Below are 19,503 nucleotides of genomic sequence, written 5' to 3'. Positions count from 1 at the left end.
AAAGCCTCTATGTTTGTGTTTTCTGGATATTATCGATGGAATTTATTGTTTTGAATGTTTTTTTATCAGGGAACATTTAATTATGTGCTGGGAAACAATAATTGGTTCCACAAGGGGACACCAGCTCTACACATTCGTATTTTCGAGGGAGGAAGCTAGAGGAACTGCGGCAAACAAACATGATATTTCGCTTTGCATAGATGACATTTTATGCACTTGCCTAACGAAAATACTTTGCTTTTCTACAAAACTATTTTTACTGTGATTTTCTCGGTCCATTGCATACGAATTCCACACCAGTTTGACCGGATATGATGGATGAACCCGGAAATATCCGGTTGTGTTTTGGCTAACTCAATGCGAAATACTGCGAAAGTCTCTGTGTTTTTGTTTTTTGGATATTATTGATGGACTTTATTGTTTTGAGTATTTTTATCAGGGAACATTTAATTTTGTACCGTAGTAACACTAATTGGTTCCACATGGGGACACCAGCTCTACACATTTGTATTTTCTAAGGAGAAAGCTAGAGGAACTGCGGCAAACATACATGAGATTTCTGTTTCTGTAGATGAGATTTTATGCACTTACCTAACGAAAAGACTTTGCTTTTCTCCAAATCCATTTTTACTGAGATTTTCTCAGTCCATTGCATACGATTTCCAGACCATTTTGTCCGGATTTGCCTGGATGAAACCGTAAATATCCGGATTTGTTTTGGCTAACTCAATCTGAAATATTGTGAAAGCCTCTGTGTTTGTGTATTCCTGATATTATCAATGGACTTTATTGTTTTTGAATGTTTTGTATCAGGGAAAATTTAATTTTGTTCTTGGAAACACTAATTGCTTCATCATGGGGACACCCGCTCTACACATTTGCATTTTCTAGGGAGAAAGCTATACCAAATGTGGCAAACAAACATGATAATTCTGTTTGTATAGATGACATTTTATGCACAAGCCTAAAGAAAAGACTTTGCTTTTCTCCAAAATTATTTTTACTGTGATTTTCTCGGTCTACTCCATACAAATTACACACCAGTTTGTCCGGATATGACTGGATGAAACCGGAAATATCTGGTTGTTTTTTGGCTAACTCAATCACAGATATTGCTACAGCCTCTGTGTTTGTGATTTCCGGATATTATCAATGGACTTTATTGTTTTTTTCAACGTTTTTTATCGGGGAACATTTAATTTAGAGCTAGATACACTAATTGGTTTCACATGGAGACACCAGCTCTACATATTTGTATTTTCTAGGAAGAAAGCTAGAGGAACTGCAGCAAACAAACATGATATTTCTGTTTCTTTCAATGAAATTTTATGCACTTGCCTAACGAAAAGACTTTGCTTTTCTCCACAACCATTTTTACTGTGATTTTCTCAGTCCATTGCATACAAATTCCATACCACTTTGTCCGGATATGACTGTATGAAACTAGAAATATCGGGTTGTGTTTTGGCTAACTCAATCCGAAATATTGTGAAAGCCTCTGTGTTTGTTTATTCTGGATATTATCCTCGGACTTTTTTGTTTGGAATGTTTTTATCAGGAACTATGAAATTTTGTATCGTAGAAACACTAGTTGGTTCATCATGGGGACACGAGGTCTACACATTCACATTTTCTAGGGAGAAAGCTAGAGGAACTGCAGCAAACAAACATGATATTTCTGTTTGTATCGATGACATTTTATGCACTTGCCTAACGAAAAGACTTTGCTTTTCTTCAAAACCATTTTTACTGTGATTTTCTCGGTCCATTACATACGAATTCCACACCAGTTTGTCCGGATATGACTGGAACAAAACAGAAATATCCCGTTGTGTTTTGGATAACTGTATCCGAAATATTGCTACAGTCTCTGTGTTTGTGTATTGCTGATATTATCCAGGGACTTTATTATTTTGAATGTTTTTTATCGGAAAACATTTTATTTTGAGCTTGGATACAGTAATTGGTTCCACATGGAGACACCAGCTCTACATATTTGTATTTTCTAGGGAGAAAGCTAGAGGAACTGTGGCAAACAAACATGATATTTCTGTTTGTATAGATGACATTTTATGCACTTACCTAACGAAAAGACTTTGCTTTTCTCCAAAACAATTTTTACTGTGATTTTCTCGGTCCATTGCATACGAATTCCAAACCACTTTGTCCGGACATGACTGGATGAAAACATTAATATCCGGTTGTGCTTTGGCTAACTCAATAACAGATGTTGCTACAGCCTCTGTGTTTTTGTTTTCCGGAAATTATCAATGGACTTTATTGTTTTGAATGTTTTTTATCGGGGAACATTTTATTTTGAGCTTAGATTCACTAATTGGTTCATCATGGGAACACCAGCTGTACACGTTCGAATTTTCTAGGGAGAAAGCTAGAGCAACGGCGGCAAAGAAACATGATATTTCTGTTTGTATAGATGACATTTTATGCACTTGCCTAACGAAAAGACTTTGCTTTTCTCCAAAACCATTTGTACTGTGATTTTCTCGGTCCATTGCATACGAATTCCACACCACTTTTTCCGGATATGACTGGATGAAAACGGAAATATCCGGTTTTGTTTTGGCTAACTGAATCCGAAATATTGTGAAAGCCTCTATGTTTGTGTTTTCTGGATATTATCGATGGAATTTATTGTTTTCAATGTTTTTTTATCAGGGAACATTTAATTATGTGCTGGGAAACAATAATTGGTTCCACAAGGGGACACCAGCTCTACACATTCGTATTTTCGAGGGAGGAAGCTAGAGGAACTGCGGCAAACAAACATGATATTTCGCTTTGCATAGATGACATTTTATGCACTTGCCTAACGAAAATACTTTGCTTTTCTACAAAACTATTTTTACTGTGATTTTCTCGGTCCATTGCATACGAATTCCACACCAGTTTGACCGGATATGATGGATGAACCCGGAAATATCCGGTTGTGTTTTGGCTAACTCAATGCGAAATACTGCGAAAGTCTCTGTGTTTTTGTTTTTTGGATATTATTGATGGACTTTATTGTTTTGAGTATTTTTATCAGGGAACATTTAATTTTGTACCGTAGTAACACTAATTGGTTCCACATGGGGACACCAGCTCTACACATTTGTATTTTCTAAGGAGAAAGCTAGAGGAACTGCGGCAAACATACATGAGATTTCTGTTTCTGTAGATGAGATTTTATGCACTTACCTAACGAAAAGACTTTGCTTTTCTCCAAATCCATTTTTACTGAGATTTTCTCAGTCCATTGCATACGATTTCCAGACCATTTTGTCCGGATTTGCCTGGATGAAACCGTAAATATCCGGATTTGTTTTGGCTAACTCAATCTGAAATATTGTGAAAGCCTCTGTGTTTGTGTATTCCTGATATTATCAATGGACTTTATTGTTTTTGAATGTTTTGTATCAGGGAAAATTTAATTTTGTTCTTGGAAACACTAATTGGTTCATCATGGGGACACCCGCTCTACACATTTGCATTTTCTAGGGAGAAAGCTATACCAAATGTGGCAAACAAACATGATATTTCTGTTTGTATAGATGACATTTTATGCACAAGCCTAAAGAAAAGACTTTGCTTTTCTCCAAAATTATTTTTACTGTGATTTTCTCGGTCTACTCCATACAAATTACACACCAGTTTGTCCGGATATGACTGGATGAAACCGGAAATATCTGGTTGTTTTTTGGCTAACTCAATCACAGATATTGCTACAGCCTCTGTGTTTGTGATTTCCGGATATTATCAATGGACTTTATTGTTTTTTTCAACGTTTTTTATCGGGGAACATTTAATTTAGAGCTAGATACACTAATTGGTTTCACATGGAGACACCAGCTCTACATATTTGTATTTTCTAGGAAGAAAGCTAGAGGAACTGCAGCAAACAAACATGATATTTCTGTTTCTTTCAATGAAATTTTATGCACTTGCCTAACGAAAAGACTTTGCTTTTCTCCAAAACCATTTTTACTGTGATTTTCTCAGTCCATTGCATACAAATTCCATACCACTTTGTCCGGATATGACTGTATGAAACTAGAAATATCGGGTTGTGTTTTGGCTAACTCAATCCGAAATATTGTGAAAGCCTCTGTGTTTGTTTATTCTGGATATTATCCTCGGACTTTTTTGTTTGGAATGTTTTTATCAGGAACTATGAAATTTTGTATCGTAGAAACACTAGTTGGTTCATCATGGGGACACGAGGTCTACACATTCACATTTTCTAGGGAGAAAGCTAGAGGAACTGCAGCAAACAAACATGATATTTCTGTTTGTATCGATGACATTTTATGCACTTGCCTAACGAAAAGACTTTGCTTTTCTTCAAAACCATTTTTACTGTGATTTTCTCGGTCCATTACATACGAATTCCACACCAGTTTGTCCGGATATGACTGGAACAAAACAGAAATATCCCGTTGTGTTTTGGATAACTGTATCCGAAATATTGCTACAGTCTCTGTGTTTGTGTATTGCTGATATTATCCAGGGACTTTATTATTTTGAATGTTTTTTATCGGAAAACATTTTATTTTGAGCTTGGATACAGTAATTGGTTCCACATGGAGACACCAGCTCTACATATTTGTATTTTCTAGGGAGAAAGCTAGAGGAACTGTGGCAAACAAACATGATATTTCTGTTTGTATAGATGACATTTTATGCACTTACCTAACGAAAAGACTTTGCTTTTCTCCAAAACAATTTTTACTGTGATTTTCTCGGTCCATTGCATACGAATTCCAAACCACTTTGTCCGGACATGACTGGATGAAAACATTAATATCCGGTTGTGCTTTGGCTAACTCAATAACAGATGTTGCTACAGCCTCTGTGTTTTTGTTTTCCGGAAATTATCAATGGACTTTATTGTTTTGAATGTTTTTTATCGGGGAACATTTTATTTTGAGCTTAGATTCACTAATTGGTTCATCATGGGAACACCAGCTGTACACGTTCGAATTTTCTAGGGAGAAAGCTAGAGCAACGGCGGCAAAGAAACATGATATTTCTGTTTGTATAGATGACATTTTATGCACTTGCCTAACGAAAAGACTTTGCTTTTCTCCAAAACCATTTGTACTGTGATTTTCTCGGTCCATTGCATACGAATTCCACACCACTTTTTCCGGATATGACTGGATGAAAACGGAAATATCCGGTTTTGTTTTGGCTAACTGAATCCGAAATATTGTGAAAGCCTCTATGTTTGTGTTTTCTGGATATTATCGATGGAATTTATTGTTTTGAATGTTTTTTTATCAGGGAACATTTAATTATGTGCTGGGAAACAATAATTGGTTCCACAAGGGGACACCAGCTCTACACATTCGTATTTTCGAGGGAGGAAGCTAGAGGAACTGCGGCAAACAAACATGATATTTCGCTTTGCATAGATGACATTTTATGCACTTGCCTAACGAAAATACTTTGCTTTTCTACAAAACTATTTTTACTGTGATTTTCTCGGTCCATTGCATACGAATTCCACACCAGTTTGACCGGATATGATGGATGAACCCGGAAATATCCGGTTGTGTTTTGGCTAACTCAATGCGAAATACTGCGAAAGTCTCTGTGTTTTTGTTTTTTGGATATTATTGATGGACTTTATTGTTTTGAGTATTTTTATCAGGGAACATTTAATTTTGTACCGTAGTAACACTAATTGGTTCCACATGGGGACACCAGCTCTACACATTTGTATTTTCTAAGGAGAAAGCTAGAGGAACTGCGGCAAACATACATGAGATTTCTGTTTCTGTAGATGAGATTTTATGCACTTACCTAACGAAAAGACTTTGCTTTTCTCCAAATCCATTTTTACTGAGATTTTCTCAGTCCATTGCATACGATTTCCAGACCATTTTGTCCGGATTTGCCTGGATGAACCGTAAATATCCGGATTTGTTTTGGCTAACTCAATCTGAAATATTGTGAAAGCCTCTGTGTTTGTGTATTCCTGATATTATCAATGGACTTTATTGTTTTTGAATGTTTTGTATCAGGGAAAATTTAATTTTGTTCTTGGAAACACTAATTGGTTCATCATGGGGACACCCACTCTACACATTTGTATTTTCTAGGGAGAAAGCTATACCAAATGTGGCAAACAAAGATGATATTTGGCTTTGCATAGATGACATTTTATGCACTTGCCTAACGAAAATACTTTGCTTTTCTACAAAACTATTTTTACTGTGATTTTCTCGGTCCATTGCATACGAATTCCACACCAGTTTGACCGGATATGATGGATGAACCCGGAAATATCCGGTTGTGTTTTGGCTAACTCAATGCGAAATACTGCGAAAGTCTCTGTGTTTTTGTTTTTTGGATATTATTGATGGACTTTATTGTTTTGAGTATTTTTATCAGGGAACATTTAATTTTGTACCGTAGTAACACTAATTGGTTCCACATGGGGACACCAGCTCTACACATTTGTATTTTCTAAGGAGAAAGCTAGAGGAACTGCGGCAAACATACATGAGATTTCTGTTTCTGTAGATGAGATTTTATGCACTTACCTAACGAAAAGACTTTGCTTTTCTCCAAATCCATTTTTACTGAGATTTTCTCAGTCCATTGCATACGATTTCCAGACCATTTTGTCCGGATTTGCCTGGATGAAACCGTAAATATCCGGATTTGTTTTGGCTAACTCAATCTGAAATATTGTGAAAGCCTCTGTGTTTGTGTATTCCTGATATTATCAATGGACTTTATTGTTTTTGAATGTTTTGTATCAGGGAAAATTTAATTTTGTTCTTGGAAACACTAATTGGTTCATCATGGGGACACCCGCTCTACACATTTGCATTTTCTAGGGAGAAAGCTATACCAAATGTGGCAAACAAACATGATATTTCTGTTTGTATAGATGACATTTTATGCACAAGCCTAAAGAAAAGACTTTGCTTTTCTCCAAAATTATTTTTACTGTGATTTTCTCGGTCTACTCCATACAAATTACACACCAGTTTGTCCGGATATGACTGGATGAAACCGGAAATATCTGGTTGTTTTTTGGCTAACTCAATCACAGATATTGCTACAGCCTCTGTGTTTGTGATTTCCGGATATTATCAATGGACTTTATTGTTTTTTTCAACGTTTTTTATCGGGGAACATTTAATTTAGAGCTAGATACACTAATTGGTTTCACATGGAGACACCAGCTCTACATATTTGTATTTTCTAGGAAGAAAGCTAGAGGAACTGCAGCAAACAAACATGATATTTCTGTTTCTTTCAATGAAATTTTATGCACTTGCCTAACGAAAAGACTTTGCTTTTCTCCAAAACCATTTTTACTGTGATTTTCTCAGTCCATTGCATACAAATTCCATACCACTTTGTCCGGATATGACTGTATGAAACTAGAAATATCGGGTTGTGTTTTGGCTAACTCAATCCGAAATATTGTGAAAGCCTCTGTGTTTGTTTATTCTGGATATTATCCTCGGACTTTTTTGTTTGGAATGTTTTTATCAGGAACTATGAAATTTTGTATCGTAGAAACACTAGTTGGTTCATCATGGGGACACGAGGTCTACACATTCACATTTTCTAGGGAGAAAGCTAGAGGAACTGCAGCAAACAAACATGATATTTCTGTTTGTATCGATGACATTTTATGCACTTGCCTAACGAAAAGACTTTGCTTTTCTTCAAAACCATTTTTACTGTGATTTTCTCGGTCCATTACATACGAATTCCACACCAGTTTGTCCGGATATGACTGGAACAAAACAGAAATATCCCGTTGTGTTTTGGATAACTGTATCTGAAATATTGCTACAGTCTCTGTGTTTGTGTATTGCTGATATTATCCAGGGACTTTATTATTTTGAATGTTTTTTATCGGAAAACATTTTATTTTGAGCTTGGATACAGTAATTGGTTCCACATGGAGACACCAGCTCTACATATTTGTATTTTCTAGGGAGAAAGCTAGAGGAACTGTGGCAAACAAACATGATATTTCTGTTTGTATAGATGACATTTTATGCACTTACCTAACGAAAAGACTTTGCTTTTCTCCAAAACAATTTTTACTGTGATTTTCTCGGTCCATTGCATACGAATTCCAAACCACTTTGTCCGGACATGACTGGATGAAAACATTAATATCCGGTTGTGCTTTGGCTAACTCAATAACAGATGTTGCTACAGCCTCTGTGTTTTTGTTTTCCGGAAATTATCAATGGACTTTATTGTTTTGAATGTTTTTTATCGGGGAACATTTTATTTTGAGCTTAGATTCACTAATTGGTTCATCATGGGAACACCAGCTGTACACGTTCGAATTTTCTAGGGAGAAAGCTAGAGCAACGGCGGCAAAGAAACATGATATTTCTGTTTGTATAGATGACATTTTATGCACTTGCCTAACGAAAAGACTTTGCTTTTCTCCAAAACCATTTGTACTGTGATTTTCTCGGTCCATTGCATACGAATTCCACACCACTTTTTCCGGATATGACTGGATGAAAACGGAAATATCCGGTTTTGTTTTGGCTAACTGAATCCGAAATATTGTGAAAGCCTCTATGTTTGTGTTTTCTGGATATTATCGATGGAATTTATTGTTTTGAATGTTTTTTTATCAGGGAACATTTAATTATGTGCTGGGAAACAATAATTGGTTCCACAAGGGGACACCAGCTCTACACATTCGTATTTTCGAGGGAGGAAGCTAGAGGAACTGCGGCAAACAAACATGATATTTCGCTTTGCATAGATGACATTTTATGCACTTGCCTAACGAAAATACTTTGCTTTTCTACAAAACTATTTTTACTGTGATTTTCTCGGTCCATTGCATACGAATTCCACACCAGTTTGACCGGATATGATGGATGAACCCGGAAATATCCGGTTGTGTTTTGGCTAACTCAATGCGAAATACTGCGAAAGTCTCTGTGTTTTTGTTTTTTGGATATTATTGATGGACTTTATTGTTTTGAGTATTTTTATCAGGGAACATTTAATTTTGTACCGTAGTAACACTAATTGGTTCCACATGGGGACACCAGCTCTACACATTTGTATTTTCTAAGGAGAAAGCTAGAGGAACTGCGGCAAACATACATGAGATTTCTGTTTCTGTAGATGAGATTTTATGCACTTACCTAACGAAAAGACTTTGCTTTTCTCCAAATCCATTTTTACTGAGATTTTCTCAGTCCATTGCATACGATTTCCAGACCATTTTGTCCGGATTTGCCTGGATGAACCGTAAATATCCGGATTTGTTTTGGCTAACTCAATCTGAAATATTGTGAAAGCCTCTGTGTTTGTGTATTCCTGATATTATCAATGGACTTTATTGTTTTTGAATGTTTTGTATCAGGGAAAATTTAATTTTGTTCTTGGAAACACTAATTGGTTCATCATGGGGACACCCACTCTACACATTTGTATTTTCTAGGGAGAAAGCTATACCAAATGTGGCAAACAAAGATGATATTTGGCTTTGCATAGATGACATTTTATGCACTTGCCTAACGAAAATACTTTGCTTTTCTACAAAACTATTTTTACTGTGATTTTCTCGGTCCATTGCATACGAATTCCACACCAGTTTGACCGGATATGATGGATGAACCCGGAAATATCCGGTTGTGTTTTGGCTAACTCAATGCGAAATACTGCGAAAGTCTCTGTGTTTTTGTTTTTTGGATATTATTGATGGACTTTATTGTTTTGAGTATTTTTATCAGGGAACATTTAATTTTGTACCGTAGTAACACTAATTGGTTCCACATGGGGACACCAGCTCTACACATTTGTATTTTCTAAGGAGAAAGCTAGAGGAACTGCGGCAAACATACATGAGATTTCTGTTTCTGTAGATGAGATTTTATGCACTTACCTAACGAAAAGACTTTGCTTTTCTCCAAATCCATTTTTACTGAGATTTTCTCAGTCCATTGCATACGATTTCCAGACCATTTTGTCCGGATTTGCCTGGATGAAACCGTAAATATCCGGATTTGTTTTGGCTAACTCAATCTGAAATATTGTGAAAGCCTCTGTGTTTGTGTATTCCTGATATTATCAATGGACTTTATTGTTTTTGAATGTTTTGTATCAGGGAAAATTTAATTTTGTTCTTGGAAACACTAATTGGTTCATCATGGGGACACCCGCTCTACACATTTGTATTTTCTAGGGAGAAAGCTATACCAAATGTGGCAAACAAACATGATATTTCTGTTTGTATAGATGACATTTTATGCACAAGCCTAAAGAAAAGACTTTGCTTTTCTCCAAAATTATTTTTACTGTGATTTTCTCGGTCTACTCCATACAAATTACACACCAGTTTGTCCGGATATGACTGGATGAAACCGGAAATATCTGGTTGTTTTTTGGCTAACTCAATCACAGATATTGCTACAGCCTCTGTGTTTGTGATTTCCGGATATTATCAATGGACTTTATTGTTTTTTTCAACGTTTTTTATCGGGGAACATTTAATTTAGAGCTAGATACACTAATTGGTTTCACATGGAGACACCAGCTCTACATATTTGTATTTTCTAGGAAGAAAGCTAGAGGAACTGCAGCAAACAAACATGATATTTCTGTTTCTTTCAATGAAATTTTATGCACTTGCCTAACGAAAAGACTTTGCTTTTCTCCAAAACCATTTTTACTGTGATTTTCTCAGTCCATTGCATACAAATTCCATACCACTTTGTCCGGATATGACTGTATGAAACTAGAAATATCGGGTTGTGTTTTGGCTAACTCAATCCGAAATATTGTGAAAGCCTCTGTGTTTGTTTATTCTGGATATTATCCTCGGACTTTTTTGTTTGGAATGTTTTTATCAGGAACTATGAAATTTTGTATCGTAGAAACACTAGTTGGTTCATCATGGGGACACGAGGTCTACACATTCACATTTTCTAGGGAGAAAGCTAGAGGAACTGCAGCAAACAAACATGATATTTCTGTTTGTATCGATGACATTTTATGCACTTGCCTAACGAAAAGACTTTGCTTTTCTTCAAAACCATTTTTACTGTGATTTTCTCGGTCCATTACATACGAATTCCACACCAGTTTGTCCGGATATGACTGGAACAAAACAGAAATATCCCGTTGTGTTTTGGATAACTGTATCCGAAATATTGCTACAGTCTCTGTGTTTGTGTATTGCTGATATTATCCAGGGACTTTATTATTTTGAATGTTTTTTATCGGAAAACATTTTATTTTGAGCTTGGATACAGTAATTGGTTCCACAGGGAGACACCAGCTCTACATATTTGTATTTTCTAGGGAGAAAGCTAGAGGAACTGTGGCAAACAAACATGATATTTCTGTTTGTATAGATGACATTTTATGCACTTACCTAAGGAAAAGACTTTGCTTTTCTCCAAAACAATTTGTACTGTGATTTTCTCGGTCCATTGCATACGAATTCCAAACCACTTTGTCCGGACATGACTGGATGAAAACATTAATATCCGGTTGTGCTTTGGCTAACTCAATAACAGATGTTGCTACAGCCTCTGTGTTTTTGTTTTCCGGAAATTATCAATGGAATTTATTGTTTTGAATGTTTTTTATCGGGGAACATTTTATTTTGAGCTTAGATTCACTAATTGGTTCATCATGGGAACACCAGCTGTACACGTTCGAATTTTCTAGGGAGAAAGCTAGAGCAACGGCGGCAAAGAAACATGATATTTCTGTTTGTATAGATGACATTTTATGCACTTGCCTAACGAAAAGACTTTGCTTTTCTCCAAAACCATTTGTACTGTGATTTTCTCGGTCCATTGCATACGAATTCCACACCACTTTTTCCGGATATGACTGGATGAAAACGGAAATATCCGGTTTTGTTTTGGCTAACTGAATCCGAAATATTGTGAAAGCCTCTATGTTTGTGTTTTCTGGATATTATCGATGGAATTTATTGTTTTGAATGTTTTTTTATCAGGGAACATTTAATTATGTGCTGGGAAACAATAATTGGTTCCACAAGGGGACACCAGCTCTACACATTCGTATTTTCGAGGGAGGAAGCTAGAGGAACTGCGGCAAACAAACATGATATTTCGCTTTGCATAGATGACATTTTATGCACTTGCCTAACGAAAATACTTTGCTTTTCTACAAAACTATTTTTACTGTGATTTTCTCGGTCCATTGCATACGAATTCCACACCAGTTTGACCGGATATGATGGATGAACCCGGAAATATCCGGTTGTGTTTTGGCTAACTCAATGCGAAATACTGCGAAAGTCTCTGTGTTTTTGTTTTTTGGATATTATTGATGGACTTTATTGTTTTGAGTATTTTTATCAGGGAACATTTAATTTTGTACCGTAGTAACACTAATTGGTTCCACATGGGGACACCAGCTCTACACATTTGTATTTTCTAAGGAGAAAGCTAGAGGAACTGCGGCAAACATACATGAGATTTCTGTTTCTGTAGATGAGATTTTATGCACTTACCTAACGAAAAGACTTTGCTTTTCTCCAAATCCATTTTTACTGAGATTTTCTCAGTCCATTGCATACGATTTCCAGACCATTTTGTCCGGATTTGCCTGGATGAAACCGTAAATATCCGGATTTGTTTTGGCTAACTCAATCTGAAATATTGTGAAAGCCTCTGTGTTTGTGTATTCCTGATATTATCAATGGACTTTATTGTTTTTGAATGTTTTGTATCAGGGAAAATTTAATTTTGTTCTTGGAAACACTAATTGGTTCATCATGGGGACACCCGCTCTACACATTTGTATTTTCTAGGGAGAAAGCTATACCAAATGTGGCAAACAAACATGATATTTCTGTTTGTATAGATGACATTTTATGCACAAGCCTAAAGAAAAGACTTTGCTTTTCTCCAAAATTATTTTTACTGTGATTTTCTCGGTCTACTCCATACAAATTACACACCAGTTTGTCCGGATATGACTGGATGAAACCGGAAATATCTGGTTGTTTTTTGGCTAACTCAATCACAGATATTGCTACAGCCTCTGTGTTTGTGATTTCCGGATATTATCAATGGACTTTATTGTTTTTTTCAACGTTTTTTATCGGGGAACATTTAATTTAGAGCTAGATACACTAATTGGTTTCACATGGAGACACCAGCTCTACATATTTGTATTTTCTAGGAAGAAAGCTAGAGGAACTGCAGCAAACAAACATGATATTTCTGTTTCTTTCAATGAAATTTTATGCACTTGCCTAACGAAAAGACTTTGCTTTTCTCCAAAACCATTTTTACTGTGATTTTCTCAGTCCATTGCATACAAATTCCATACCACTTTGTCCGGATATGACTGTATGAAACTAGAAATATCGGGTTGTGTTTTGGCTAACTCAATCCGAAATATTGTGAAAGCCTCTGTGTTTGTTTATTCTGGATATTATCCTCGGACTTTTTTGTTTGGAATGTTTTTATCAGGAACTATGAAATTTTGTATCGTAGAAACACTAGTTGGTTCATCATGGGGACACGAGGTCTACACATTCACATTTTCTAGGGAGAAAGCTAGAGGAACTGCAGCAAACAAACATGATATTTCTGTTTGTATCGATGACATTTTATGCACTTGCCTAACGAAAAGACTTTGCTTTTCTTCAAAACCATTTTTACTGTGATTTTCTCGGTCCATTACATACGAATTCCACACCAGTTTGTCCGGATATGACTGGAACAAAACAGAAATATCCCGTTGTGTTTTGGATAACTGTATCCGAAATATTGCTACAGTCTCTGTGTTTGTGTATTGCTGATATTATCCAGGGACTTTATTATTTTGAATGTTTTTTATCGGAAAACATTTTATTTTGAGCTTGGATACAGTAATTGGTTCCACAGGGAGACACCAGCTCTACATATTTGTATTTTCTAGGGAGAAAGCTAGAGGAACTGTGGCAAACAAACATGATATTTCTGTTTGTATAGATGACATTTTATGCACTTACCTAACGAAAAGACTTTGCTTTTCTCCAAAACCATTTGTACTGTGATTTTCTCGGTCCATTGCATACGAATTCCAAACCACTTTGTCCGGACATGACTGGATGAAAACATTAATATCCGGTTGTGCTTTGGCTAACTCAATAACAGATGTTGCTACAGCCTCTGTGTTTTTGTTTTCCGGAAATTATCAATGGAATTTATTGTTTTGAATGTTTTTTATCGGGGAACATTTTATTTTGAGCTTAGATTCACTAATTGGTTCATCATGGGAACACCAGCTGTACACGTTCGAATTTTCTAGGGAGAAAGCTAGAGCAACGGCGGCAAAGAAACATGATATTTCTGTTTGTATAGATGACATTTTATGCACTTGCCTAACGAAAAGACTTTGCTTTTCTCCAAAACCATTTGTACTGTGATTTTCTCGGTCCATTGCATACGAATTCCACACCACTTTTTCCGGATATGACTGGATGAAAACGGAAATATCCGGTTTTGTTTTGGCTAACTGAATCCGAAATATTGTGAAAGCCTCTATGTTTGTGTTTTCTGGATATTATCGATGGAATTTATTGTTTTGAATGTTTTTTTATCAGGGAACATTTAATTATGTGCTGGGAAACAATAATTGGTTCCACAAGGGGACACCAGCTCTACACATTCGTATTTTCGAGGGAGGAAGCTAGAGGAACTGCGGCAAACAAACATGATATTTCGCTTTGCATAGATGACATTTTATGCACTTGCCTAACGAAAATACTTTGCTTTTCTACAAAACTATTTTTACTGTGATTTTCTCGGTCCATTGCATACGAATTCCACACCAGTTTGACCGGATATGATGGATGAACCCGGAAATATCCGGTTGTGTTTTGGCTAACTCAATGCGAAATACTGCGAAAGTCTCTGTGTTTTTGTTTTTTGGATATTATTGATGGACTTTATTGTTTTGAGTATTTTTATCAGGGAACATTTAATTTTGTACCGTAGTAACACTAATTGGTTCCACATGGGGACACCAGCTCTACACATTTGTATTTTCTAAGGAGAAAGCTAGAGGAACTGCGGCAAACATACATGAGATTTCTGTTTCTGTAGATGAGATTTTATGCACTTACCTAACGAAAAGACTTTGCTTTTCTCCAAATCCATTTTTACTGAGATTTTCTCAGTCCATTGCATACGATTTCCAGACCATTTTGTCCGGATTTGCCTGGATGAAACCGTAAATATCCGGATTTGTTTTGGCTAACTCAATCTGAAATATTGTGAAAGCCTCTGTGTTTGTGTATTCCTGATATTATCAATGGACTTTATTGTTTTTGAATGTTTTGTATCAGGGAAAATTTAATTTTGTTCTTGGAAACACTAATTGGTTCATCATGGGGACACCCGCTCTACACATTTGCATTTTCTAGGGAGAAAGCTATACCAAATGTGGCAAACAAACATGATATTTCTGTTTGTATAGATGACATTTTATGCACAAGCCTAAAGAAAAGACTTTGCTTTTCTCCAAAATTATTTTTACTGTGATTTTCTCGGTCTACTCCATACAAATTACACACCAGTTTGTCCGGATATGACTGGATGAAACCGGAAATATCTGGTTGTTTTTTGGCTAACTCAATCACAGATATTGCTACAGCCTCTGTGTTTGTGATTTCCGGATATTATCAATGGACTTTATTGTTTTTTTCAACGTTTTTTATCGGGGAACATTTAATTTAGAGCTAGATACACTAATTGGTTTCACATGGAGACACCAGCTCTACATATTTGTATTTTCTAGGAAGAAAGCTAGAGGAACTGCAGCAAACAAACATGATATTTCTGTTTCTTTCAATGAAATTTTATGCACTTGCCTAACGAAAAGACTTTGCTTTTCTCCAAAACCATTTTTACTGTGATTTTCTCAGTCCATTGCATACAAATTCCATACCACTTTGTCCGGATATGACTGTATGAAACTAGAAATATCGGGTTGTGTTTTGGCTAACTCAATCCGAAATATTGTGAAAGCCTCTGTGTTTGTTTATTCTGGATATTATCCTCGGACTTTTTTGTTTGGAATGTTTTTATCAGGAACTATGAAATTTTGTATCGTAGAAACACTAGTTGGTTCATCATGGGGACACGAGGTCTACACATTCACATTTTCTAGGGAGAAAGCTAGAGGAACTGCAGCAAACAAACATGATATTTCTGTTTGTATCGATGACATTTTATGCACTTGCCTAACGAAAAGTTTTGCTTTTCTTCAAAACCATTTTTACTGTGATTTTCTCGGTCCATTACATACGAATTCCACACCAGTTTGTCCGGATATGACTGGAACAAAACAGAAATATCCCGTTGTGTTTTGGATAACTGTATCCGAAATATTGCTACAGTCTCTGTGTTTGTGTATTGCTGATATTATCCAGGGACTTTATTATTTTGAATGTTTTTTATCGGAAAACATTTTATTTTGAGCTTGGATACAGTAATTGGTTCCACAGGGAGACACCAGCTCTACATATTTGTATTTTCTAGGGAGAAAGCTAGAGGAACTGTGGCAAACAAACATGATATTTCTGTTTGTATAGATGACATTTTATGCACTTACCTAACGAAAAGACTTTGCTTTTCTCCAAAACCATTTGTACTGTGATTTTCTCGGTCCATTGCATACGAATTCCAAACCACTTTGTCCGGACATGACTGGATGAAAACATTAATATCCGGTTGTGCTTTGGCTAACTCAATAACAGATGTTGCTACAGCCTCTGTGTTTTTGTTTTCCGGAAATTATCAATGGACTTTATTGTTTTGAATGTTTTTTATCGGGGAACATTTTATTTTGAGCTTAGATTCACTAATTGGTTCATCATGGGAACACCAGCTGTACACGTTCGAATTTTCTAGGGAGAAAGCTAGAGCAACGGCGGCAAAGAAACATGATATTTCTGTTTGTATAGATGACATTTTATGCACTTGCCTAACGAAAAGACTTTGCTTTTCTCCAAAACCATTTGTACTGTGATTTTCTCGGTCCATTGCATACGAATTCCACACCACTTTTTCCGGATATGACTGGATGAAAACGGAAATATCCGGTTTTGTTTTGGCTAACTGAATCCGAAATATTGTGAAAGCCTCTATGTTTGTGTTTTCTGGATATTATCGATGGAATTTATTGTTTTCAATGTTTTTTTATCAGGGAACATTTAATTATGTGCTGGGAAACAATAATTGGTTCCACAAGGGGACACCAGCTCTACACATTCGTATTTTCGAGGGAGGAAGCTAGAGGAACTGCGGCAAACAAACATGATATTTCGCTTTGCATAGATGACATTTTATGCACTTGCCTAACGAAAATACTTTGCTTTTCTACAAAACTATTTTTACTGTGATTTTCTCGGTCCATTGCATACGAATTCCACACCAGTTTGACCGGATATGATGGATGAACCCGGAAATATCCGGTTGTGTTTTGGCTAACTCAATGCGAAATACTGCGAAAGTCTCTGTGTTTTTGTTTTTTGGATATTATTGATGGACTTTATTGTTTTGAGTATTTTTATCAGGGAACATTTAATTTTGTACCGTAGTAACACTAATTGGTTCCACATGGGGACACCAGCTCTACACATTTGTATTTTCTAAGGAGAAAGCTAGAGGAACTGCGGCAAACATACATGAGATTTCTGTTTCTGTAGATGAGATTTTATGCACTTACCTAACGAAAAGACTTTGCTTTTCTCCAAATCCATTTTTACTGAGATTTTCTCAGTCCATTGCATACGATTTCCAGACCATTTTGTCCGGATTTGCCTGGATGAACCGTAAATATCCGGATTTGTTTTGGCTAACTCAATCTGAAATATTGTGAAAGCCTCTGTGTTTGTGTATTCCTGATATTATCAATGGACTTTATTGTTTTTGAATGTTTTGTATCAGGGAAAATTTAATTTTGTTCTTGGAAACACTAATTGGTTCATCATGGGGACACCCGCTCTACACATTTGTATTTTCTAGGGAGAAAGCTATACCAAATGTGGCAAACAAACATGATATTTCTGTTTGTATAGATGACATTTTATGCACAAGCCTAAAGAAAAGACTTTGCTTTTCTCCAAAATTATTTTTACTGTGATTTTCTCGGTCTACTCCATACAAATTACACACCAGTTTGTCCGGATATGACTGGATGAAACCGGAAATATCTGGTTGTTTTTTGGCTAACTCAATCACAGATATTGCTACAGCCTCTGTGTTTGTGATTTCCGGATATTATCAATGGACTTTATTGTTTTTTTCAACGTTTTTTATCGGGGAACATTTAATTTAGAGCTAGATACACTAATTGGTTTCACATGGAGACACCAGCTCTACATATTTGTATTTTCTAGGAAGAAAGCTAGAGGAACTGCAGCAAACAAACATGATATTTCTGTTTCTTTCAATGAAATTTTATGCACTTGCCTAACGAAAAGACTTTGCTTTTCTCCAAAACCATTTTTACTGTGATTTTCTCAGTCCATTGCATACAAATTCCATACCACTTTGTCCGGATATGACTGTATGAAACTAGAAATATCGGGTTGTGTTTTGGCTAACTCAATCCGAAATATTGTGAAAGCCTCTGTGTTTGTTTATTCTGGATATTATCCTCGGACTTTTTTGTTTGGAATGTTTTTATCAGGAACTATGAAATTTTGTATCGTAGAAACACTAGTTGGTTCATCATGGGGACACGAGGTCTACACATTCACATTTTCTAGGGAGAAAGCTAGAGGAACTGCAGCAAACAAACATGATATTTCTGTTTGTATCGATGACATTTTATGCACTTGCCTAACGAAAAGACTTTGCTTTTCTTCAAAACCATTTTTACTGTGATTTTCTCGGTCCATTACATACGAATTCCACACCAGTTTGTCCGGATATGACTGGAACAAAACAGAAATATCCCGTTGTGTTTTGGATAACTGTATCCGAAATATTGCTACAGTCTCTGTGTTTGTGTATTGCTGATATTATCCAGGGACTTTATTATTTTGAATGTTTTTTATCGGAAAACATTTTATTTTGAGCTTGGATACAGTAATTGGTTCCACAGGGAGACACCAGCTCTACATATTTGTATTTTCTAGGGAGAAAGCTAGAGGAACTGTGGCAAACAAACATGATATTTCTGTTTGTATAGATGACATTTTATGCACTTACCTAACGAAAAGACTTTGCTTTTCTCCAAAACCATTTGTACTGTGATTTTCTCGGTCCATTGCATACGAATTCCAAACCACTTTGTCCGGACATGACTGGATGAAAACATTAATATCCGGTTGTGCTTTGGCTAACTCAATAACAGATGTTGCTACAGCCTCTGTGTTTTTGTTTTCCGGAAATTATCAATGGAATTTATTGTTTTGAATGTTTTTTATCGGGGAACATTTTATTTTGAGCTTAGATTCACTAATTGGTTCATCATGGGAACACCAGCTGTACACGTTCGAATTTT

Source organism: Lepus europaeus, chromosome 11, assembly GCF_033115175.1.
Source record: "Lepus europaeus isolate LE1 chromosome 11, mLepTim1.pri, whole genome shotgun sequence".
NCBI classification, from domain to species: domain Eukaryota; kingdom Metazoa; phylum Chordata; class Mammalia; order Lagomorpha; family Leporidae; genus Lepus; species Lepus europaeus.
Note: the sequence above shows the minus strand (reverse complement) of the source record.